A 25492-nucleotide genomic window follows, 5' to 3' on the forward strand; every position below is an offset into this window, starting at 1 on the left:
CCGATTATTTGACCTGTTGAGTAGCATCTGATGTGGTGTAGGTGTAGACAGTGACCATCTTGCTCAAGAAACTCCAAGCAGGAGAAAGGGAAGTGCTGTACCAATCTCCCTGTGCCCACAGGGAAGTTTGCTGCCTGGAAATGTTGTTTTGGGATGAATGAGAAGTTGAGCTAATCATACAGAAGGACATGGGGACAGCAGGGAGTTAATAGGGTATATGGTGGCTTTCTTCGTGTGACAGAAAGCAACTATGAAAGGGTTTCCCTGCCTCCAAATAACTTCTCCCAGCTCCCCAATCTATCCCCACTCTGGGATTCCACCATTTAAGAGAGATTACGCTGGGGTTGAAGTATCTCTGATTTGTTGGCTCTGCATGACCAAGGTGGACAGCTTGCCAGGCAGAGCCTAAGACTCTGATTCTGGAAGGCAGGTGACAGGCCCAGAGGAGGCTGCATGAAAGGAGGGCCTCTCGGGATGAATTCAAGTTAGAAAACCTTGAGTCAATCACGGTCCCGAGGACCCAGAGTGCGGGGCAGGGGAGGAAAATCAAGGTGTGTGCCCAGATTTGAATTCCCCAGGAGAGGGCAAACTGGGAGTGGAGGGTACAGTGTTTGCCTTAGGCTAACTGAGTCCATCCAGAAGAGGATGTAACCCCCGAGGGAAGGAAGACAGGGTGGGGCCAGCAAGGGGGAACTCAAGAGTCTTCAGGCCAGGAGAGGAGAGAGTGCGGGGCAGCACCCCTCCCACGCCCTTACAGCTAGCCTGCCTGTCCGGGCCAGCCCGCCGCCCTCTCGCAGCCGGGCCCTTTGGCCCAAACCCTGAGAAAGCAGACCGGGGAACGTGACGTTAGGGCAGCTGGTCGGCCCTGCCACCATCCCTGGGACCCAGCCCGTGCTCTCCTGCCCGTCGCCAGGTCCGCCTCCTCTGGCCCTGCCCCTTGCCCCACCCTCAGTGCAGACCTCGCCCCCTCTCCGCCACGCCCCCACCCAGCTCTCCTGGACCCGCCCACCTCCCCATGCCACGCCTCCCCGACCAGCCCCGCCCCTTCCGCTCCAGCCTCTGCCCGCCTCCCACGGCCTGCCCCGCCCCTGGCCCGCGCTCGCCTCTCCCCGGTGCCCAGCGCGCGCTTCCGGGCCCTCCCGGCCGATCCCGCCGATCCCGCCGGTCTCCGGCCTCTCCTCCGCAGTCCCACCACGCCCTCGACCTCTCACCCACCACCTCCCTGGGGAGCCGGGGCTCGGCGCCTCTCCTGCCTGCAGTCTGGGCGGGAGAGGCCAGCGCTGTCCCGGAACTGCGTTGACCCGGGAGAGCCGAGGACGCGGGGGCCCGGGTCTGCCCAGCCTCGGCCAGGCCCCTGCCCGCAGGCCGCCAGCCAGGCTGCCGCTATCACTGGGTGACCCCAAGGCCCAGGACGCTTCCTGGCAGCACCTCTAGCTGCCAGAGCTCTGGCGAGGCTGAAGCCCAGCTCAGTTATTTTCAGAGTAGCTTGGGGCACGTTGTTGCTTCTTGCGGCCTCAGTTGTTGCCTCTGTGAAATGGAGATAATCATGCCTTCAGGGGTGTTGTGAGTTCACTAGTAATAGTCATCGTGACCTCGTTCTTGCCCTGGTTCTTGGTCAGAGGGGGTAGAAGATGCTGAACCGTGAGGCCCTGGCTGTGTGGCCACTTGGGGTGCTGCAAATCTTGCAGTTAGGTTTGGGGTTAAATCCCCGAGAGCAACCTTGAGAAATTATTCCTTCTCCCTGCACAGTGATGAAAATCACGCCGAGTCGATCGATGCCTGGGTTAAATGAGATCGTGTGGGGATGGTCCAGGGAAGTATTCAGGACACAGTATGTGTCTTTCAGGAAGTAAGCAGGGTTGGAAAGAAGGTGGAGAAAGGAAGGACTGCTGTTTCTATTAGGACCGGAAGGAGGCCCCGTTCTGTGGTGTGGGTCAGCGTTTAGGGTCATCTCTGAGTCAGTGGGAAAGCTGAAGGCAGATTTCAAGATATCCTCTGTGGAATGCAGGGGACGAGCCCTTCAACCGTCTCCTATCAGAGCTAGGGTGGTAGCAGGCACTGAGGAATGATGATGTCCCCCAGCCAGTGACTAATGAACGGGCTGTGTCAGCCTCTGCTCTTTTGCACTGACCCCAACACTTTGCCACCTCTCGTCCTGGCAAAGGAATGAAAGGACAGTTGGAACATGAGCCCTGTGTGAAATCTCTGCCTTCTACAGACTAGACTGTGAACACAGAACCTGTTTCCTGTTCTGGGTGGAGGCTTTCCGAGGGGAGCCTGGAAGACCCTGTATTTGAGCTGTAGGTAGGGATGCTGAGCTACAGCCTCCTCACTTCCTGAAAGTGTACCGCTGGCAGACCTGAAAGGATTCAGGGGAGACGGCGCTCCTTAGGGTACACTCATCCCACCGCGGGAAAGTGCTTCAGAAAGTGAGAAAGGCACCCTGGGCAGCCAGCAACCCTGCCCTCAGGAGGATGGCAATGGTGGGCAGTGGATAGCAGCCCTTGCCAGTTCAGGGGGATTTGCCTTTGTGATCGTCGCTGCAGGCTCTACGAAGAGAGTCCAAGGGCACCGGGCTCTGAGTACTAATATGCATTTTTATTCTGCAATAATTTTCATACCGAGTTCAAGAGTTACCAGCTCCAAGTACATAAAACTAAATCAAATTAAATTAATTGATTTTATTGAAACCTGCAGCAGTTGTATTCAAGCCCACAGCTAGGGGCATGACCCTCATGAAATACCAAAGGGGCTTTTGAAATAATTAAATTAATCACACCCTGGGTTATGCACAAGGCCTTGCTTCTGTACTCACAGGCAGGCGTGTTCCAGCCACAGCCACCGGCAAAGGGACAGGTAGCTACCACTCAACCAAAAATGTGTTGCTGCCTGCCAATGGGAGGGAGCCCAAGACCCAGACCTCTCTTTCAGGGATCAGCCTTGGTTATGTTCTTTTAGCATACTCATACTCGGAGAATCACACTAGCACTCACGCTCACAAACTCACATGAACTTATACACCCACCAACTGTAACTTCCCTGTCTTAGAGTGTGCCTCGATTGCCTCAACCCCACTTCCAAGCAGGGCTCGCATGACTCTACAATCTTAATTCATCCAGTCTTCACTGAAGCCCTCTCTCTGCAGTTGGAAGCACTGACCTTTTATTTGGGGACTGGCTGTCTGTATGTAGCTCTGGTTGACCTCCTACCTCCAACTCTTGAGGCTGGGATTACAAGTATGTACCACCATGCCCAGCTTGTCTTTATTTTAATGAGGAGGATACGGCAGCACAGAAAGATGGACTAACTTGTCTAGGCCACCCACTTGGTAGAGGACTGTTTCCTGGTACTTCCCACCTGAGAGTCCCACAGACTGCCGTGCAGATTCACAGTGGTGTCATTACCTCTTGTGAAAGGGCCTCCTAGCTGCTAGCGGCCCCACACTGGGGTGGAAGGGTCCTTGGCCAACCCTTCCCTGTGCAGAGGAGGGAATTTGTAAGTCAGCAAGAGAAAGTACTTGTCCCTTGTCACAAAGCAATTTAGACAGAATAGGTTGCCCTCTGCTGGTGCCCAGCTCTAGCTTCCTGGAAACTTTGTCTAAGGTTCCAGTTACTCCTGTGTTTGGGGCGAAGATAACCTTTAGAGACATGAGTGTCTGGGGAGGCACCCAGTGGGGTGGCTCACATGGTGGCCTGCACAGCCCTTGCTCTACCTTGCCTTACTTAACCTGCCTGGCCACCTGAGAAGTCAAGGCTATGGCGAGCTTCCAAAGTCCACTCCTGTTCCTTACCAAGTCTCACTAGCAAGTGCTCTGGCCTCAAAATAGAGCCCAGTATTAGTTGCTGAATACCTGAACAAATGCTGGGATTGTGGGCATTTGTATGCCTGGTTTCCCCCCCCCCCCATATTTTGGACTTCTACTCTTTGTCTCTTTTTTAGGATGTAACTTTAAAACTGTGGTAAATATTAAAACAATTAACCATTGCTATTGGACCACTCTAAGCGTACATTCGATGCCATTAAGTACATTTACGGTGTTGTGTCACCCTTGCTAACTCATCAGTCCAAACAGGCTGTCTCTGTTAAGCAGTGCCTTCCCTTCCCCCTTCCCTGGCACCGGTTTCTTCTGATATCCTCCATCCCCATGAGCCCACTGTCCTAGATGGTCCATGGAAGCAGACACACACAGCATCAGTGATATCCTCCATCCCCATGAGCCCACTGTCCTAGATGGTCCAGGGAAGTGGACACACACAGCATCAGTGATGTCCTCCATCCCCATGAGCCCACTGTCCTAGATGGTCCATGGAAGCGGACACACACAGCATCAGTGATATCCTCCATCCCCATGAGTCTGCTGTCCTAGATGGTCCAGGGAAGTGGACACACACAGCATCAGTGATATCCTCCATCCCCATGAGCCCACTGTCCTAGATGGTCCAGGGAAGTGGACACACACAGCATCAGTGATATCCTCCATCCCCATGAGTCCACTGTCCTAGATGGTCCATGGAAGCGGACACACACAGCATCAGTGATATCCTCCATCCCCATGAGCCCACTGTCCTAGATGGTCCATGGAAGCGGACACACACAGCATCAGTGATATCCTCCATCCCCATGAGCCCACTGTCCTAGATGGTCCAGGGAAGCAGACACACATAGTGATATCCTCCATCCCCATGAGTCTGCTGTCCAGTCATATTTACTGAGTGCCTCTGGTATACTGAGAAAGAAGGTGGCTGGGTTGTGCTGTCATTACTAGACCTGTTACATGCAAACAGCTCTTGATGCTTTTTCCAGCTCCCAGCCCCCAGCCCAGGCAGAGGTCCCTTTCTCTTTCATCAGGAGCCATGCCCCCCAACTTCAAGGCCCAGGCTGAGCTGGCCCAAATTCCTGCCCAGTCTGCCGATTTCCATCCCTCCCTTAAAGGAACACGGCCTGTGCCAGGATCTGCAACTGACCGTTTGGAGGTGGCACTGTGACCCATCCTTCTTTGGCCATAGGAAACACCTAGAGCCTCCTCCCTCACATGCCTGAACTAACTCAGAGAACTTGCATGGACCTGTGATCTTCTGCAGGCCGCAGCCACAAGCCCATCCTTCTGCTAACCCTCCCAGGGGCTGGCCTACCCATTTCCTCTGCCCATTTTAGCCCTTGGCGCCAGGGGCTGGCTATTCTGAGCCTTTGGCTCAATGCCTTCCTCCTTCCAGCTGCTCCTTGATGAGGTCTCCATTGTAGTTAACTGTTACCTAGCCTGAGCGCGTGCTCACACATGCGCGCGCGCACACACACACACACACACACACACACACACACACACACGAGCATGCACACATGAGCGCACACACACACATGCACACTCACACAAGCACAGGAGCACACCCTGAGAGCATATGGCACTAAGCGCGCCCAAGGCTATGACTCAGCACAGATGCAATGCCTGAGTTACCTGCTTGGAAGTGTCACATGGGAGCCACTGACTTAACAGCTAGACTGAGCTGGAGGGAGGGCAGAGGAGGGGAAGGAGAGGGGGTGGTAACAGACTCTGGATCTGTGGGACTAAGAAGCTTTTTGAAATAAGTGAGGACAAACCCCAAAAGGATGGAGAGTCCTTTCCTGGTCACCCATGCCCCTCTCATCCCTTGGGACACAACAGTGGCTGGGGTACAGGGCAGTTACTGCAGAGCTCATAAAGTCACACCGAATGCTATGTTTGAAGACAGCTTCCTGTGTTCAGCTCCGGGGAAAGTTTCACAGAAGCAGTCACAGGCAGATAAAGGTGCCACCCATGTCATAGGGTTCCAGAAGGGAGGGCTGAGAAGGGAGCCACTCAAAAGAAAGCCAGGCCTGCCTGCGGTCTGGCCTCAGTGCCTAGGAGAACATCGGGAAGCTGGCATGGTCAGTATTTGCTTCACTGAGCATATCGTTAGGCCTGGACCCTTGGGAAGCCAGGGTAGAGCCTGGCACAAAGCACCCTGGGGAGGGAAGGGGGTGGGAGGAGGGGGGAGGGAGGGCTGCGCCTTCTTTAGGACAGCCTCCTGAAGTTTACAGGTCTGCCATGGCTAATGTGTAGCTCATAGGGAAAAACACAAATACAACACATCTCTGTCCGAAGCAGACTAGATGCCGACTGTAACAGATAAAGGCTGAAATCGATAATAAATAAGAAACTCTTAAAAACGAATGAGGAATCAAATATAAATGCCCACCGACTCTTAAGCTAGGAGCTGGGCACAGCTCAGTGGTAGAGGGCTCATAGCATGTTGGAGGCTATGGGTCCCATCTGCGCATTACAATTATTTATAGTTTAATGCTTTAAAATATGAAAACAACTGTCACGGGCATGTGAAAAGGGGGCAGGGGACTGTTCTGTGAGACCTCTGGCAAACCATTTTCCCTGTGTGGAACAGCTTCCAATTTCTTAGGAATATTAATTTCTACTAATATTTTAGTGGACATCGAATCAACAATGGTATTGCTCTGTGACCTTTCCATCAAAAATGAAAGTGCTTTCTGATCACCCCTCCCAGCGGTCCCTTAGAGAGCTAATACGCTTTCTCCTCCTCCCTGATGCTCCACACTGATCAGAAACAAGTTTTGTATCTCCTCTGTTGTGGATCTGAGCGCACAGGAGGGAAGTGGCAGGGTAGTCCCCAAGCAGCTGTGGTGTGTGTTGCCACTGGCCCAGGGTTCTGGTCCTGCCACTTTGGGATCTACCTGCACCCCGAGATCTGCCGTCCAGGCTGCTGCCCAAGGACTGGGCATCAGGCAAAGGGCAAACAGTAGAAAGGAGCGAGGAATAAGGGGGAGCCCTCTCCTAGCAGGCAGCTCTCTGCTTTCCCAACTTCTAGAAGCACTCTGCTGCCCTGTCTGTCAGTCTGGACTTATCCTGTGCACCCGGGGGACATGTCCTCACCAAACCATTGGGTACCACTTCAGAGAGAGCCTGGCCCTACCCTTACACAACCGCTTGCTCCCCCCAACCAAAGCAAAGCAAAACCAAAACAACTGCTACCAGATGAGCATGAGCTCGGGTGTCACTAAAGGGACAGGGGACCCAGAGCTGCAGTACTGGACCAAGGTTATGGCTTCATCTGTAGACTTGGAGTGTTTGGCAAATTCTCTTACACATTGGAGCCACAATATAGTATCCATACAATGAACAGATGAGAAGTATGGATGAGGATGACTGCTTTCGACACTGAACATGTGTAGCTGGGAGTGAAGCATAAGAAGATGGGATGTGTGTGTGCGTGTGCGCGTGCGTGCGTGCGTGTGTGTGTGTGTGTGTGTGTGTGTGTGTTCCATTCTTTAAGACCCAGATTCCCACGGCAACACAAGCTAAACAAGGGAAGAAAGTTGCCCTGTGGCCTCTTTCCCATGCTATATATACCCGCTCTCCAGACGACGAACCTGGCCAAGCTAGCATATCTTGATCTGCAGCGGGGATCTAGAGAACTTGAGAACACAGGTCCCTCTAGATTCCCTCTCCTGAATGTCCCATGTCCCTTACTTAGGACGGCTCTGTCTGTCTGAGAGAGAGCAATAACTCAGAAAGTGTCCTTCAACAAGTTCTGGGTACTGATCCTAACGGGAAAGATCGGGACAGGCCACTTTCCTTGTGGCAGGGGGAGATTGCTAAGTGTGACGGTAGAGACACTGTACTCATTACCTCAGACTAGCCCCAGCCAGCTGGGTAGCTCTTACACAGGTCTGAAAGTGGCCCTTGAGTGTCAGCTTGCCCCCCTGGTCTGCTCTGGAGCACAGGTGCAGAGCCTTCCTCTGTGAGTGAAAGCCGATGCCTTGCCTGGGCCAGCTGCTATTCCTGGCACACTCACCGCCTTGTCTTTGTCTGGCGCAGGGGTCCTGCAATGCAGACACCAGTGGGCCCTGCAGTGATTGAGGAAATAGAAGCTCAGGCAGGGCACATGGCTTCTCTGAGGCCAATCAGCAAGAGGCGGGTCAGACTTCAAGGTCATTCCTTCCTGTCCAGAAAAGACTGTGGTCTCTTCATTTGTGGCTGGGGGTTTGTAGTGAGATAGTCCTGCTGTGGCTCTGACCACGCCCATTGGGGGGGTGGAGTGATGGGCGGAAGTGACCTGGGGAAGGAGGTCGGAGATAGAGCCGGAACAAGCTCTCGTTGGCGGGACTCGGACAGGAGAGCATCCGGTGGAATTCCCTGGTGTTCATCTGTCTAGGTTGTAACTTATTTCTCCTTGAATAAACATCTATTCGGCCTGTTTGTTTATCCTGATCCTTATTTAACTGCAATAGGGGTTCAAAGTTGAGTAAGCGCTATCCCCCTTCGCAACTACCTTCGACGCAAAACGAGACGTGACTAGGAGTGCTACAAAAATTGGGACAGAGACATGCCGGTGGCATGCACAGGGGGATGGTCCTTCTCCCCTGGGGTTTGACAGGCATGTGGATCAGGCTGCAGAGCTGCAGAGGACAGGGTGAGGCCGGGGAAGCTGGCAACTGAGCCTGAAGCAGCGCCCTGTGAAGAGCTTTCCCGGCAGCCATGAATGATGTCAACATAGCCAGTTCCCCAGCTTGGGGCCTGGCTGGCTGTAAGGAAGGGTGGGGGGTGGGGGTGGGGGACCAAGGGTGGGGAGTGAGAAATCTGCTTCAGGGTGTTTAATTCTCATCAGGGGCTGCAGAAATGAAGGGGGCAGAGGGTGACAGTACAGTCTTCATCTGCCCTTTCCACCTCTCCACTAAGCTTCTGGAAGATTCTGCAACCTCTTGGCCCCCATCAGCAGGAGCCAGGGGAACAGATAAGCCAGCTCAAAAGGACACAGTGTCCACATTGCTGGAGACTTATTATTTTTTCTCACACACTTGATTGACATGACCCATGGGGCCAGAGAGAAAGGCCTTCATTGGGGTATTTGCTAGGTCCCTCACTGGAGTTGGGGAGAGGAGCAATGAGTCCCTCAGGTCATGGGTGACCCTCCCTCGGGGACAGCCTTGGGTACCACAATCTGCTGCTCCCTGGCTCCTCTGTCAGCCCCTAGCTCCTCTCCTGTTCTCCTCCATGGAGATGGGTCAGCCCCATACAAGGACAAGCTCCCACTCTCAAGGCTGCCTAGCAAGGCCTCTGACAGAGATGGAGAATCCAGGGACTGGAAGAAAGAAGAGACTGCTGGGAACAAAGCCTGGACTGACTGCAGGCCATTGGCTTTCCAAGAGACCCTATGTTTAGTCCCTTGTTCCAGCTGCTGCAAAATGTGTTCCAGACTTCCTGTCGCCCTTGACCAAGGCTCCTTCTCCCAGGGTGCTTTTAGACTTGAGTTGATCACAAGCTTGCTTAGAGTCGGGAGGATGCTGGGCAAAAGCTTTACCGCTGGTCCCTCTGCCCCTCTCCCCAGTCCAGCCTTGGGATTTGAATAGGCGAGTGCCGTGGGCACTGGACTTGAAACCGGATTAGGAAAATCAGTAGGTCCCTCAAAGAACAAGGAATAATCGCTGAAGTGCTCTAAGCAGGTCTAAAGGCGACTGAAATGCTTTCAGTAATTATCTTACTCGATTTAGACGCCAGCTCTGGGAAGGGGCCGCTTTCCTTCTCATCTCCACACTGGGGCCCGGTTTCTTTCATTTCTTCAGTTGGCGGTGATTTCCCGCCACCTTGGGATGAAGGCCAGGTCCCTCGCACCCATCTTCCTAACCCACACGACTCCCCCACTCCTGACTTGGCCAATACCCGACGCCCCTTCCCGCTCCTCACCCTGCAGTCTGAGTGTTATGGCATTCCATGCTTTCACAGCCTGTATAAGCCTCGCCACAGGTAGCTGCCTCACCCTGCACGGCCTTCAGAGGGAGAACTTCCTTATATATTGCCTTGTCCTTCACCTATCCTTATTTCCACCCCCTCCTCGAAATGCCCCTGTCACTGGAGGGCAACGGAGGTTATGTTTAACCCATGTAGCTTGCTTTCCTGTGCCAAGTACCCATGGCTGTAGGGCAGGGGCCATGCTTCCTCTTTTTCCTAAAGCTAAAACGGTTTGGGCTTCAATGTCTCTACACTGAGTCCCCCCCCCCCTCTGCCCTTCACCCATCATCTTAAGGGTACAAACCTATCTTTTAGAATTAATCCTAAAGTTATGGTTTATCTTTTTTGTGAAAAAATGTAGCTGTTAAAAACTGTGTTTGTACATAGATAAGTTCTTCTATGGCATGGGGACATAATGAGGTATTCCCACTGTAACTACAATTACAGAAGATAAGACTGAATAATTGACTACACACACACACACACACACACACACACACACACACACAGGGAGGAGGGGTCGCATGCACACCAAGCCCCATGGGAAGTAAAACTAAAGGAAAATGATAAACCAGGAGAAAACATTTGACACATACATCATAGAAAATGGGTTAGTACTAATATGTATAAAAGGTTTCTGAGCAGGTTGTATTTACATACTTAGGTAAGTAGGAGTATGTGGGGACAGAGAAGAGAGAGCAACAAAGAAAAAGAGGCAAACGGTTTCAGGGGAAAACGCTACACTACAGAACGAGTTCCAGAACAGGCTCCAAAACAATACAGAGAAACCCTGTCTTGAAAAGCAAAAAAAAAAAAAAAAAAAAAAAAAAAGTGGAACATTTTAATTAGAAACCCCAGAAACAGAGAACCAAACGCCCAGAGGAAAATGGGTAGAGGTGGTCTTGGAAAAACAAAGTGGCATACTTTTTCTTATGTGTTTACATGTGTGTAAATAAGGGTTTGTGAGAGTGGGCATAGACCGTGAAAGCAGATAGGGGGTCCTGAGGGGACAAAGAGGTGTTGAGAAAGGCCGGGGAGGCGAAAGGCCACACGTGTCATGAAAAGGGAAAGGTGGCTCCTGGTTGGGGTGAGGGGAGACACAAAGGAAAGGGAGGAGAGGGGGAAGAAGGGAAAGAAAAACAAAATCCGACTGTGTTTGAAAAAATGCCATAATGAAATCTAATTGATTGTAAGCTAAAAAAACAAACAAACAAAAAAAAGTGACATAAGACGTAGGCAAGCAAAGGAAAAAGAAAACAGGCAAAAACGATATTAAACATATGAAAATATCCTCAACTTCCATTCATAAGAAAAGCAGAGGTGAAAATTACAGCGTGATGTTGTTTCATGTCCGCGAGACTGGCCAAAGTTCCAGGAATGGCGGCCCTTTCTGCGGCAGAGAAGCAGGTGGCAGAGGACACAGGACAGCGCCACCCTGGGTGGGGGGTATGGCGACACCTAACAAAACCAATCCGATGCCTAGAAAGCACATTCCAAGCAGAAGAGACCCATCACAGGCATGGTGGGTGTAGGGCACCGCCTAGGTTGTGATGCCTAAGAAAGAGCTCATGGAATAAGCCAGGACATCTATACACAGGGGAGTCTTTCATAGCCCTCTATGAGCTAGTATGAATGCGGTCCATTGCTGAATGAATGAATGACTATTAAAACAGTCCAGAACTACCTTTTGTGTAAGAAAGGAGGAAGAACAAGAAGTAGGAATCCAAGGTAAATTGGATATGGATATGGGTGAATGGACTGCAGGAGAGAATGACTTCCCGCAGACTGCGGCCTCATTCTATCAGAATGAGAAATGGGAGAGAGCAAAAGTTGTGAAATGGAGAATTGGATGAGAGCTAGAGTGGGAATCAAAATCAACCTCTTTGAGGAAAAAGGCTCCTGAGCATGTCTACCTATGATTCTCCAAGGGGAGGGCCTGTGCTGGGAGGCAGAGGCAAGAAGACACAGATTTCAAGGTCAGCCTGAGCTACATGGAAAGACACGGTCTCCAAACAAACACACAGACAAAATCAGCCAGAAAGATGGGGGGGCTGTGCAGGATTCTAACCCAAAACACAACCGGATCCAATCACAAGGAAACGTCAGATAAAGGAGGAATTTCACTTCTCCAAAGGGAGGGCATCATAGTCTTCAAAGAAGTCAGTGTCATGAAAAGACAAAGTCTATAAAAATGTTGCTGCTTCAAGGAGGTTGAGGAAGACAGGGTAACACCCAACCTTCAGAGACACCGAACAATGCTAAATACTGCAACAATGCTAAAGTTATCTGACAACAGGAAAATAAGTGGCAGGTTAGGCAGGAGTGTACACTCGGATTAAAGTGTGGCTTCGTCAGGGATGGGCCTTCCACCACAAACACATGCCGGACTGGTTAGGGAAATGGAGGGCCATGTGTATTCACCATTCCCTCCTATGGTTGAGAAACTATGCACGCTCATACACCCAAGTGTGTGAGAGCGCATGTAAATATCTGGGATATAAGGATACATGATGACTACTCTTATTTCTGCACACTCTTCTGTAACTTGAAATTGTTTCTAAGTATTAAAAAACATAAATGTATGTCTCCCAACTTTCCGTACTCCCTCATCAAGGTGCAGACTGTCCACAGCTAGAGGTCAGTCCAGGATCAAGCTAGTGTGGTTGGACATGTGGCCTTGGAGAAATGGGCGCTCTTGGGGTCTCTGACCCTTCTTCTGTGGGGTGATGGCCACTTGTGGGCACTTGGGCAATTTTTTTTAAAAAGCCATCATAGCTGCATGTGCTGGGCTCAGGCAAGGCCAGAGGGAGGGTGACCCTGTTGCCGGATTTCACTTGGTGGCATTGCTTTTCATCAGATGCGTTCACGGTCATGGCTGAGAATTGCCTACCTTTCCCAGAAACCCTTGGGATCCCAGGAACAAGGACGTGCTCAGGCCTGGCCTTTGGCCGGCTTCCACCTGGCAAAGCTCCACCGTGGGGCTATGGGCCTCTGCCAAGCCTTAGGAATGCAGGTCCTTGCACCCTGGTCTTGACCTACATTGGTTCCCATTGGAATAAGTTTTGGGGGGAGGGGGTTGACCTGCTTCCAGACTGCCCTGGAGTCAGTGGGCCTCTCTGCAAGGGTATTCTAATCCTCACTATGGACTCCTTCATGGCATATTCCCACTTGCTTTCATTCACATCCCGCCGTCCCTGGCCCGAGACCCCCTGCAGCTGTGGCAGGGGGGGTCTCCTAAAAAGAAGTCAGAGGCATGGCCTCCTGAAAATAGGCTTGCTCTTCTCTCTCTCCCTGCACTCCCTCTTTGGAGTCCTAGAATTCTCCTGGAGACCTTTTAAATTGGCCCTCAGGCCAACCTTGTCCTGATAAAGCCTCTGGGCATTGTCTTCCTGGCTTGTTGCTTAGGGGCAGGTATGCCGGGCTGTCCATCTGTCCTTCCATCTTTCTTGTTACCCTCCTCTAGTAGACACTTTGTCCCAAGAGGCAGGGCCACAGTCACGGGCTTCCTGTTGGCTCAGCAGTGAGGAGACCAGAGGGGAGGTAGGGTGTTCAACGCCATGTCTCCCTTTCTTCAGGCTGGCGGAGTCCTTGGATCAGACACCATATCCTTTCTGACCCTCCCGGCAATACACCTTTCCCTGCTCAGGTCTTCTGCCCCAGGAGAGACAGCACCCCAGGTTCACAGTCCCGGCAGCTGCCCTGGGTCTCGTGAATCCCTCCACACCTTGCCCTGACCTCTGACTTCAACTCCCTTCATACGGTCTGCTCTGAGCATGCCCCTGAGTTCCCAATGGCCCGGCACGAACACACGCCTGTGGATGTGCAGTCCCTCCCGTAGGAATGGGTGGACATCTCTGCAGCAGCCTAGGTGAGGAAATGTACCTGGAAGACAGTGTGTATGCCACCCAGCAAATACCAGGACTGCCACTCCAGGCCTCCCTCTGAGGAGTCCTGCTTCCCAACTTCATTTCATCTTTCCACGACTTACTGTTCACCGAGAAGCAATACAAGAAAGGCATTAAAGGAGAGCAAAGTTGGTAGAGGAATATCTTTCTTCTGGGCTAAACCCTTTGTTGGGAGCACTTTCAAGGTCAAATCCAACAAGGGGGTGGGCACGTGGCTGAGCGTGGTCTTCAAAATTGGTTCCGAGAGACACTTGGGGCTTCTTACCATCCATCTATTAAAATCAAGATATTAGCTAATGGCTGCCATGTCCTTAGAGTGGGCCTGGCAACCCCTCTGATGCATTATCTAAAAGTGGAGAAGCCTTTGATGTGATGCCCCTGCCATTCTGTCTCCTGCCCTGTGGCAGGGACGCTGTCAGCTGCAGGACAAAGCAGCAGAGCTAACAGCATGCCCCACCATGCCAGGACTCAGAAGTGAGGTGGCTCCTCGAGGCAGTAAGGGAGCAGTCAAGACAGCCCTCTGGTCCCAGGAGGGTGGACTCCCATCTCCAGGGCCAGCAGTGATGTGGGAATAAGTAGAGACCAGAGGCCTTGCTTAAGAATCAGAGCTGCTGGGCACTGTTGTGGCTTTCCTCCGCAGCTCCATCTCTGGAAGGCACAATGCAGATGGATTCCAGTTCAGTGCAAAGAATCAGCTTTTGGCACCTGGAGTTCAGGCACCACCAGGGCATAGGATGGCTGTGCGTTGCTCTGCTGGACGGACTTGCTCATGAGAGTTCCCCAAAGGAGGAGGGCTGAGGAGGGCTCGTGCCGGGTGGCCTGGGCCACAGACTAGATTAGATACATGCATGTCAGGGGAGTTTTTAGTGAACTGGAGAGCAAGAGCTCTCGTGGGGGTACAGGTAACCCAGTCGAGGCAGGATTCCCAGGGTCAGGCTGGGGGGGCCCACGAATGCTTCTCAAATGAGGTGGTACGGACCGGTAGCCAAGCGCGGCGAGGATGGTGAATAATGGAAAAGGGCCGGGAGGAACTGAAAGTCTCAGAGATCAGGGTGGTAGGAACAGAGTGAGGGGCAGGCAAAGGTCATAGGTCAGGCTGGACGGATACTGACTATAAGCTGGCATATGCCTTTCTTCCCTTTGTTTCCCTGAGCAACTCCAAGTTGGCTATTAATCTCCCTAGACTGGTCTTGTGGATCAATGTTGATCCCCCCGCCTTCCCCCCGCCCCTCCCCACCGCACACCTGTTCCTGTTTCAGATGAAAATGTATTATGAAATCATTCCATTCTGCGGGTGATTACCATGGCAATCAGGCATGCTCCCTGACAGGCCAGCGCTCCTCTTGAAGACAAGATTCTGCTGATAGGCACTTCGGTGTCACTTACACCTGGCTGGGGAGGAAGGGGTATGAGGGGACAAAGGGTGAGGCTGGAGGATGGTGTCCTTTCCCAGGAGGCCCGGGCAAGCAGGTAGCACAGCTCCAAGGCCCTTGGTGGGGGGAGGGGGTCTCTGCAGCATGATGGGGGTTGGGTCAAAGGGTGGGTTAGCCGGTGGTTGGCAAACCACTTGATACACAGCTGAAAACACCCTCGGAAGGCACAACCTAAAGGCCGTATGTCAGCTACCTGCACCCATCGACTAGACTGCCTTTCAACCTCCACCCCGAGCAGAGTCTGCCTCTGTGGGTTCCCGGGACATCACAAACACATGATTGTTGTTATTGCTACCCCCTGTGATATGATTCCGGTGTGGGAGGCTGAGGAGAGCCCAGGTGGTTTTGAATGGTTTCATCTGGATAGTTTTAAAAGGCTTCAAGCAGGCTGCTTGGCTGCATTCAGATGCTAGGTCTACCACTTAGTGACTCTGGGAAAGGTTCCGTAGTCTTTCTATGACTCCGCCATTAAAGGCAGACACTAAACACTTCGAAAGCCCAGTTGCGTGGGTCAAGAATGCAAACCCATTAGAACAGCACTGGTACATAGAAAGCCCTCCAAAGTCAGGCAGTGGTGTCCTCTAGTCACTTCTATATTGTCACAGGGAGGGCAGTGAGGCCAGGCCGTGGGGACAACTGGGATAGAAAGTCTGACCTTGTTTATTTTGTTGTTATTATTTACTCACTTATTTATTTATTTATTTATTTATTTATTTATTTATGTTTTGGCTTTTTTGACATAGTGCTTCCCTGTGCAGCCCTTGGCTGTCCTGAAACTTGCTTTGTAGACCAGGCTGGCCTTGAATTCACAGATGCAGATCTACCTGCATCTGCCTCCTGAGTGCTGGAATTAACGGCGGGCACCACCACCACCCGGTTGGAAACCTATCTTTTGATGCAAGAGTTCATGGGGCTGAGCAGTGTGAGAAAAGCATCCTTGCTTGCATCCACTAGCCCTGGGATTGGCAGAGCCTCTTCAGCTAGTGGAGCAGGAAGGGTAGAGGGAGAGAGCCAGGAGCATGGACTATGCATACACATCAATTTGCTTCTGTCCTCTGAACCAGGAGAAGCCCAAAGCCCAAGAGATCAGAGCTGACCCCATAGCAATACAGGATGAGTCTGGAAGCCATACTAACCTTCTAGCTCTCTCCCTGGGATGTCTGTCCGAGTGCTGTCTACAGCTGATCCCTTTACCAGCCTAAGCTAGAGCTAGTCTACCTTCTCAAGTTGTTACCCCTTTACCCCAACTGCAGCTCTTGAATCTTAGCCCAGAGCTAAGCTCTGAAGGAACAGGAATGTCCGCCTTGTTTGCTGGCTCCCCGGTTGCCCATACATGAGTGTATCTGAGGGGTACATCCACCATAGGGTAGAGCACTGCTCAGGCAGTTCGAGGCCCTACACTACTTTTCTTTTTCACACTTGTCATCATGACATTGACTTCCATCGCCATGGACACTAAACCGTGCAAAGCGGGTCGGGAGCCACCATGGGCTCCTGTATTATAGAACCCACTAGCCAGAGGCACTGACAGGCCATTATTCTGTTTCCTGCAAACTGCAACGATAAGGAAACTCCACCAATTTGATTCTTTATCTTGTTGCAGGTTGAGGAAAGATAGTATTTCAATCTAGATAATGATTCAATTTCTTGGGCGGAAATGAGATTTTTTTTTTCAAGTCTTTAAGGGGGTGCCACCAAAATCCCTCTTGGGGCTAGGACAGGCCATGCTCAAGATAGAGGATTTCTTGTAATTTAGAGAATGTACTGGGGGCGGGGCGTGAACCAAGAGCAAGGGAGAAACATCCAGGCTGGATCAATAAGAATACCAAGTAACCGTTATTTGGATATTCATAAGCAGTATCCCAAACCCGTAAGACCTAAATCAGAAGACAGGTATGCGGTTTGAGCAAAAGGCCTGGGATCCTGAGGCGCAGAAGAGGGACACACAAACTAGCCGTACTGTATCCTGTCAAATGGTGGAGATCAGGACCATTTTGCTGACTGATGACCTCAATACCAAGGGCTTCCTACCACAGGGAAGTAAAGGAGCCAACCCACCCCTGACCAACTGTGTCATCCAAAGAAGCCACAAGGTGCTGACAATGCAGTTCATCTCTGCTCACTCTCGGAACGTCAGGAAGTCATTACACAGCATGCAAATGACATCAGATAACGTACTGCAATACCTCAGTGATTGCAGTAAATAATTCGTTTAGGAAGTAGCACATTATTTTAAAGGCCTGGGAATTCCAGGGGCCTTAGTACAGTATTCTCAAACTGTGTGATTTGCTTTAAATAATTATTGCAATTAGAGAGTGACTCATATCACTCGACAGTCCCATCACTTATCACTTGTCATATCACAGAAGAAATTCTAAGGACTTTGGAGTATCTGCAAAGCAAGTGTGCATTTGAGCCATCTCCCAAGGGGCAGTTTTCTTTCCAAAGAAAAGGCTTATTACAGTTCAGCCCCTTCTGAAATAGTTCCAACTGCGGAGTCCAAGTCACCAGAAGGTGTGGTGCCTCTCAATATGGCGCTATAGTAACCAGACCTGGGCATCTAAAGCATGCCATTGTTGGTATGAAAAGCCACACACAACTGTAGCGACGCTGGGTGTCTCTGGGAGAGTAGAGGCTTGGGGATAGGAACTGGGGAGGGACATTTTACTGGAGACCTTCAGGTACTTTCCAATTAAGAACCATGAGACTATCGCCAGTCAAGAATAAGATGTTAGCCAATAAAAGCACACATTTCCAGTACAGATAGACGTCACTCGTAGAGGCTGCTTTTTCAAGGTCACTATTTGACTCTCACACTATCCCCAGTTTATACTAAAACAGAGGTAGTTGAAGTCGATTTGACTGCCGGGTCAAGTGACTGTGACACGTGGCTGTCTTTACAACAGAGATACTAATTAGGCACAGAAGTAAATGCTAAGGGTACCAGACCCAGGTCTCCACCTACCAGCACATACCTCCCTAGCATATGGCTTTTGCCTGGGACAGTCTCTGGGCTCCTGGCTCTTTACTCAGGTGATGCTATGGCAGCGGTAACACTCTGTAAGAGACTGAGGAGTAATGGAGCACACACATCCCGAGCCTTGTCCCCAAGCCATGCATCGCCACAGTGCTGTATACGGAAGTGGGTGCTGTGCATGGGACTAGACTGGCCCTAGCGTGTATCCTTGCTGGGGGCCTGACTCTCGCACTTGCTGCCCTGTCTCCCTGGCAGGTACGCTCTATAAATGTTTCACCTGCACCTTATACCACCTCAGGCTCTGTTCCCAGGCAGCTCCAACAGGTTGTTTGCCAATAGCTGCATATGAAGCCCTCTCATGTTGACAGAAGAGCGCCTAGTGTAAGATGTGCGCATGGCCTTCTGCTTTGGGGACAACAGAAGAGACACTGTCTTTCTTGTCAGAGACCACCCATGAAATCCAGGGACACGATGCACTGTCTTAGAACGAGGAGAATCCAGACAATAGGACTTAGAGAACACAGGATCAGCATTATTCTACTTCTCCACTGGGGGTGCAGGCAACCCCAGCAGGACCTGCTTCTTAACTGGAGAGATCCAGTCTCCTGCAGCAGAAGGTCAGAGTGCATGTCTTAGAGGCACTGCATTCCAGCACAGTGAACCCTAGCAGATTTTTAGCCAGCCTAAGCCTCAGTTTCTCTAGTTTTACAATAGGAATACCTAGAACTTCTGTGGTGCTCTCAGGAGGCAAGACCGCCAAATGTGTATGAACAGTTAACACTATGTAAATACTACTTTTATTGGTATTGGTATTACCAGCCACTTCTGCTAGCTTGCATTGTTAAATACATAGATTTCAGTTGTCCCTCAGCCTGGACACCAGGGGCTCTCCAGGAGAACAAGCATGACCTTGGTGACAGTCCATTTAAAGCTTACTGTGTCTCCAGTAAGCTGGCTTCGTGGGTAATAATGGCCCTTAGCTGCTGCTGTCTACAGACGTGCTCTGGGGCCTAGGGAAGATCTCAAACACGGGTTTCCCGTGTCTATCTGGTGTGTGTATGTGCTGATCTCAAGATCAGTCTCAAGTCTGGTGAGAAACACCCACACAGTTGTCCGCACACGATGGGACAGCAGACAAACTGGGAGACATTTGCTTTTATTTCCACAAGTGAGGGATACTTTACTGCATGCTGGTTCTTCCCATCTAGGCCCTTCATGGAGCCATTCTGGGTCCTCAGCACTTTGCCCAACCTCGCCTCCAGCCATCAGACCCACCTCAGTGCTGCCCTTCACAAAGGCCTCAGTGTGTTACCCAGTGGCCAGGCCTCTGCTCTGCTCTGCTCTGCTCCCTCCCCTACCGCCCAAGATCAAGTCTGTCCTCCCCAGAGTCCCTCCCTGACCACTCCCCATACTGGTGTCTCCTTCCGTGCCATGGGAGCCAGAGCTGGTCCATGTGCCCTTCTAGAAGGTTCTTTGTCTCACGGACCTCTTCCCGCACTGGTGGCAGGATTAGCTTGACTCGCTGCTCTGGTTGGGCACACTGTTTTGTGGTGTGTGAGAGAACTCTTCCAACAGGGACAACCGGACAGCAAACTTAGACAGGGCAGACACAGCCTCCCAGGCTCTCGGGGTAGTCTCGCACTGCCCCATCACACTCACAGATCCACAGCCAAGGAGCGCTGTCTGGGAAGCCCCAGGGGTGTACTCTACAGAGAGGGCAGAGCGGGGTTCAGGGCATCCTCCTTCAACTTGATGACCATATGTGCTTGGGACCAGCCCAGCCCAGTGAGAGGGACCTTCCAGAAGAATCCGAGGCCAGTTCCACCCAGGTCCCACAGTTCCTGCCCTTTGCAAGGAAACTGCCCAATTCCCAGAAACATTGTTAAAACCACAGAACTCAACAAGCGAAATTCATACTCACAAGCACCGACTCCTTAGGCTTCGATTTCAGGCCACCAGTTTTCCCACAAAGCTGTTCATTTCCTGCAAAGAGAGGGACAGGCAGGGAGAAGCGCATTAGCATCTGCTCTGGGTATCCTGCAAGCTTTCCTGGCTGGCCCCGGGCTCCGCACCTTCCTGCAGCACTCCCCTCCCCTCCCCTCCCTGGGAACACCATGTTCTGTTGGGTGGGGGCGCCCACCCCTGCAGGCCTGCAGGCTCTGCCCACGCTGCGCTGCCTCCTCCCGCTCCCGGCGCCCTGCCAGTCTCCGATTGACCACTGCCTCCAATTCCCTGAAGGCACTGGGCTTCTTCCCACTCCGGAGCCAGCGAGGCCTCCACTTCTGTAGCATGGGGTTGCCTAGCAACGGTGCGCGCGGGCTCAGAAGGCCCTCCTAAATTGGACCTCACAGCACAGGGCACCTCCTTGTACAGCTGCCTGCATCTTAACAATCTGCCTCTGAATAATAACACAATGGTAATTGCATTCATGGACCCCAAACTACATTTAAATAATGTTCAAGAGCTGACACAAACCAACAAAGGCCAGAAAATGCCTCGCGGAGGTTGACTGCGAGGCCGCGCAGGGACGCTCCGCTGTGGGAGGGAGTTGACACCAAAGACTTGAGTTAATGACAATGCTAACCTGAACTGTGAATTCTCCTGCCTGCTGCCTGAGCTTGTCACTGTTGTAATGCGCATTGTAATGTAGGTTTGGGCAATTAATTCGAGGAGGTAGGGATGTCTCAAGACAGGGTGCCCTCTGGTTCTGACGACGGACCTCGATTTTGGGGGGGAACAGGGGAGGGAAGATTTCAGTGGAGAAGAAGATAGAAAGTGAATCTCCTTGGATTTTCCAAACATGGCTATATACATTTTCCTTCCTTCCTTCCTTCCTTCCTTCCTTCCTTCCTTCCTTCCTTCCTTCCTTCCTCCCTCCCTCCCTCCCTCCCTCCCTCCTCCTCCCCCCTCTTTCTTTTGAGATAATCTCACTCTGCAGCCCTGTTTAGCCTGGAACTCACTAGGCAGGCCAGGCTGGTGTCAAACTCATGAGCACACTTCCTGCCCCTGCCTCTGAGGCGCTGAGTCTACACCTTGCCACACTCACATACCTTTTAGAAGGCAGAGGAGGAACCTGGCAAAGCAGAGAAGGAGACAAATGCCACCCAAGTGATGCATTTCAGGATGAGAAGTGACGGACAGCCCCTTGGAGTCACGGCAGCAGCTCGGGTTGACCATTTGAGCGCCTGATGTGCGCGACAAGGCACTCATAACAGACCATGCTCATAACAGACCCATTCCCAATAGCCAAAGATAAAGGCCACCCAAGTGTGTAACACACTCAGTGAACAATGAAATGTGGGAGGCACAGTCATATGAGGGAATACAATTCACCCCTCAAAAAGAAATTCTGATACATCTGCACTGTGGAAAAACCTCAGTCACAGGCCAGTCACAGATAGACCATTTCTGCACAATTCCCTGTACTATATATATATATACATACATACATACATACATACATACATACATACATACATATATAGTTTCCCTTTTGAGAAATCCATTTGTGATACTGGTACAAGGTCGTGGGGTTCCTCAAGGTTTGAGTCAACCTTTGCCCTGGAAATCAGAGTACCCATGTCACTCTCAAGCTTGGACAGGGTGTTGTCACCAGGACAGCTGACAAACACGGGCCTGTGCCCGAGACTGCACACGGGACCTCCATGCTGAGAGGCAGGGTTTTTCACATCTGCACACGGCATCTGCTTTCCCTGGGGCAATGGTTCTCAACCTGTGGGGCTTTGACCCCTTAAAGGTCAAATATTTGACCCTTACACCGGGGTCACCTAAGACCATTGAAAACTGACATTTACATTATTGTTCATAGCAGTAGCAAAACTGCAGTTATGAAGTAACAATGAAAATAATCATATGGTTGGGGTCACCAGAACAGGAGAAACTGTGAGAAAGGGTGTTGGGGGGGGGTCGCCGTAGCATGAGGTTAAAGGCTCACAGCATTGGGAAGGTTGAGGACCACTGCTCTAAGGACAGCAGCATCATCTGTCTCCCACCTGCCCCTCCGGTCACACGGGCTCCAGTGCATGTCCCTTTGCCTGCCCTCTGTGCCTCAGCCCACTCTTAGGCTCACATCAAATCCCACATCCCTCAGGAGTCTTCCAGATTCCAGACCCCTCCAGGTTGCTCTTAATGGTGAGGCCTGCACTGACCATATTATTCTGAGTGGTGACCATCCCAGGAAGCCCTGGACACAGGGTAAGGACATGTGCCTGCCTCAGGACCACACATCCAATGCCAAGAGCTGCCGGGCTCCTCTGCCTCCTTTTTTGTGCAATGTCTGGCATGAAGCAGGTCTGCGGTCTGTGCTGCAGAGACCTGCAACTCAGGACTTCAGGTAGAACCCACTAGCTAGCGGCTGTTGCCGGTTGCTGGAAGGTGCCTCTCCACAGGCAGCCCGCAGTTGAGTATTCACAGGTCTGATTAATTTGGAAGGGACATTACAGCTAATGGCTTCTCCGAGCAAGAATGAATAAACAGCATAGGTAATTTTTATTTTCGGTGTCCTAGATTTTTTTCCCTCTTGGAATGTGCTGTAAGTCTTAAAACAGAGTGTTACAAGGAAGGAGGAAAGAAGATTGTAAAGACAGATGGGAGGAGCTCTGGGCAAGCGTCCTCTGTCTCCGTGTCAATAAATGGGGCATGATCTGGAAGGTCCTTCCAACTCAAACAGATAATAAAATTATGGCTGGGGATGAGAATGAGGGAGGCTGCTAGCAACCTTCCAAGGTAACACACTCCACCCCACCATTGCCCTAGTGCTAGACACCACCATCTGGAGACAAGGTGCCAGCCATGTCCCCCTTCAGACAAGACGAGGTTTGCAGTCACTTTGCTGTCTTCCCGGACATTGACCCTGGAGCTTTCAAACTTATGACCTAGCTTTTCCTGGCTCTCATTTGGTCATTAAAGTCCTCCAGACTAATGACTTGTTTTCCTGAATCTCCAGGAATGGCTGGAAACAGGCCAAAGGGCATCATCTAGGCTCCGTCTCTCCAGCCCTTGGCTCTGTGACCAGCAGCCCTGTCTGTCAAGGCTGGCTGCTGTAGGACAGATGCTCCAGGCTCTCCCAGACAGGCCAGATTAAATGAAAGTGCTGTGCACAGAGCAGAGAGCTTGGCTCCAGTCTGCCATCCCAGAGAGAGACAGACGGGGCTGATGATCATGGTTTTCTCTCATGACTGTTTCCTGGTCATTGAATCGCTTCCCTCTGTCTTGGCACAGACAGACAAGGGAAGGCGGGAAGCCTGTGTCTGTTGCAAATAGACAGGTTCCTACTTCTGGAACACTCATGACTTTCAATGGCGGTAAGATGAATTGTAAATTAAAACTAGATGAATAGTGACATTAACACCAATGTTAACAATTTCTCTTAGCTAACATTTGGAGAATGCTTTAGTTTAGTCTGGTCCCGTGAACCTTCTGGAATAGCTTCAGCCTGCCCATTGAGTGCAGGGTCTGCTTCCTGCTTGGGATGCAGCTATGAGAAGGCAAGTTCTAGCCACACTCCTCTCAGGAGGCTTCCAGACAGGGAGGGAGCTAAGTTCTAAGCCTTGCTTAGAACCTTCCAGATAATAAGTGCTTAGCACAGATTCATGCCAGCACAGATTCGTGCCATGTCCTCTGCATCCTTGGCCTCTTCCAAAAGAAACAAGATGTGCCTGTCCAGGTCTGGGCATTGAGCAGAGCCCCCTGCAGATACAGCCTGGGCCACTGACCTTTAGGATGTCCTGAAGACCCCTGTCCTGGGAATACTGTGTGGAGGCTGGGGGAGGGGAGTAACCAGTGCAAATTTGACATCTGCGTCCTGAAGGAAATGGCAGAATGTGGACAACCGGCACGCAACACAAAATTGATGTTGTTTTTGGGGTTGGCATTGGATTCTTTTAGAGGAGAGAAATCCATGCTCAGGGAAGTCCTGCAGATCCTCACTCAGCCCCTAAAAGGCCCTCAGCCCAGAGAGGACAAGTGTGGCTACAAGCCACACTGAAGACCAGACCAGAGCTTGCAGCCACTGACCTGAGTTCAATTCAAGCCATGTCCTGCTGATTTCTCCTCCTGTGAGAGCAACAGCAGTCAGGCATCAGGGACAAGTGCCCCTCGATGGTGGAAGGTACATATACAGACGCACATCATCTAGGGACAAGTAGAGTGGACGAGGCCACAGTTCTCTCAGAGGGCTGTCCCTGTCCAAGGGTCTGCAGCTCCAGAGACTGTGAGGTCTTGTGGTTTTAGACTGGACAACTATCACTGGTTCCCTGTGACGTAACCTCTCTGTGCATTAGACTTTCATTAGCCACACCCATAGTTCCTGCAAAGGCGAGGTCAGCAGTCACATACATGTTCAGGTGCCTGCCACATGTGCATCCCCATGAAGACTTGCGTGCTGATGTTTAAGCAGCATCTTTAGATTGAAGATGCCAACACACCCTTCAGTCAGCGGATGGGTAGAGAGGCAGTCCGTCCAGAGAGCGGACTCATATTTGCTGGTGAGAAATGAGCTATCAGCTCTGAGAAGACAAGGAGGAAGCTGACATGTTAGGTTAGGGGCTAACCTAACAAGAAGGCACCTAACTGTGCTGCATTCTGGGAAAGGGAGCAACCCCAAAGGTCCATGGTTACTGGGGACTGGGGGAGGGAGGGAGGGACACACAGGCACAGAGAGTTTCAGGGACAGCAAGACCTTCTCTGTATGTCCATATTTGTCAAGATCCATGGAACATAACACACCAAGAGGCCCTCTCCTGGGAGCTCATGAGCCCAGAGGATGGCAGATTGAAAGCTTTGGTGTCTGTTTACCCGTCTTAACAGGCCAGTGCAAAGTGTTAATACTCTGGGAAGTTGGGGAGCCGTGAGGAGAAAGACGTCTATGGGTGCCCTCTGGGCTTTCCCTCAAATATTCTGTAAGTGGGGCCTTAGATGCGAAGTGACTACATAGAGGGTTAGCTGGGGCCTAGGCCATCCCAAGGATTCCATCTGGCACGAGGCTAGTTTGGTTCCTTCTGAGTCAATGAGGGAGGTACTTGATGGAGGGGGGCTGGACATGGCCCTCTCTGGCAACCGAAACCTCCTTCTGTCCTTGCTTTGGGGTGATGATGACTCCTTAGAAATCTGAATCTCAATGACCTTGGCCCAAGAAAAGGACAGCTAAGCCCAGAGCTAGACAAACAGTGGGAGCCTGGGTGTGGGAGTGGAGGCAAGGGGTGGGCAGCCTGTCTAAGGGACAAAGGCGTAATTTATGATCCTGGTCAGGGTGCCCCACCCTGCTTTCTGCTCAGTCAGGCCACACAGCATTTTTTCTGGCCTCCCAGAGGTGTGTTCCTGGGCTGGGTAAATCTGAGTCCCAGCAGATACGGCCTGGGGTTGCTGAGAGAAAAGGGGAAAA

The 25492-nt window shown here is 51.5% G+C and overlaps 1 protein-coding gene across 2 annotated transcripts in view; it reads right to left on the reverse strand.

Moving 5' to 3' along the window:
* Zbtb7c (zinc finger and BTB domain containing 7C) overlaps nucleotides 1-20371 on the reverse strand; it is a 122036-nt gene extending 101665 nt beyond the window's left edge. The window contains exons 1-2 of one of the 2 annotated variants that reach the window (XM_051202039.1): nucleotides 20231-20371; nucleotides 20012-20073 (exon numbers count right to left, since the gene is read on the reverse strand). The gene's annotated coding sequence lies outside the window, so the exon portion shown is untranslated. Of the gene's footprint in view, nucleotides 1-20011; nucleotides 20177-20230 lie in introns of those variants that run through there. The other variant, XM_051202037.1, reaches the window with a different exon arrangement.
* Nucleotides 20372-25492: the final 5121 nt, after the last annotated feature.

This window comes from Phodopus roborovskii, unplaced genomic scaffold (genome assembly GCF_943737965.1).
Source record: "Phodopus roborovskii unplaced genomic scaffold, PHOROB, whole genome shotgun sequence".
NCBI classification, from domain to species: Eukaryota; Metazoa; Chordata; class Mammalia; order Rodentia; family Cricetidae; genus Phodopus; species Phodopus roborovskii.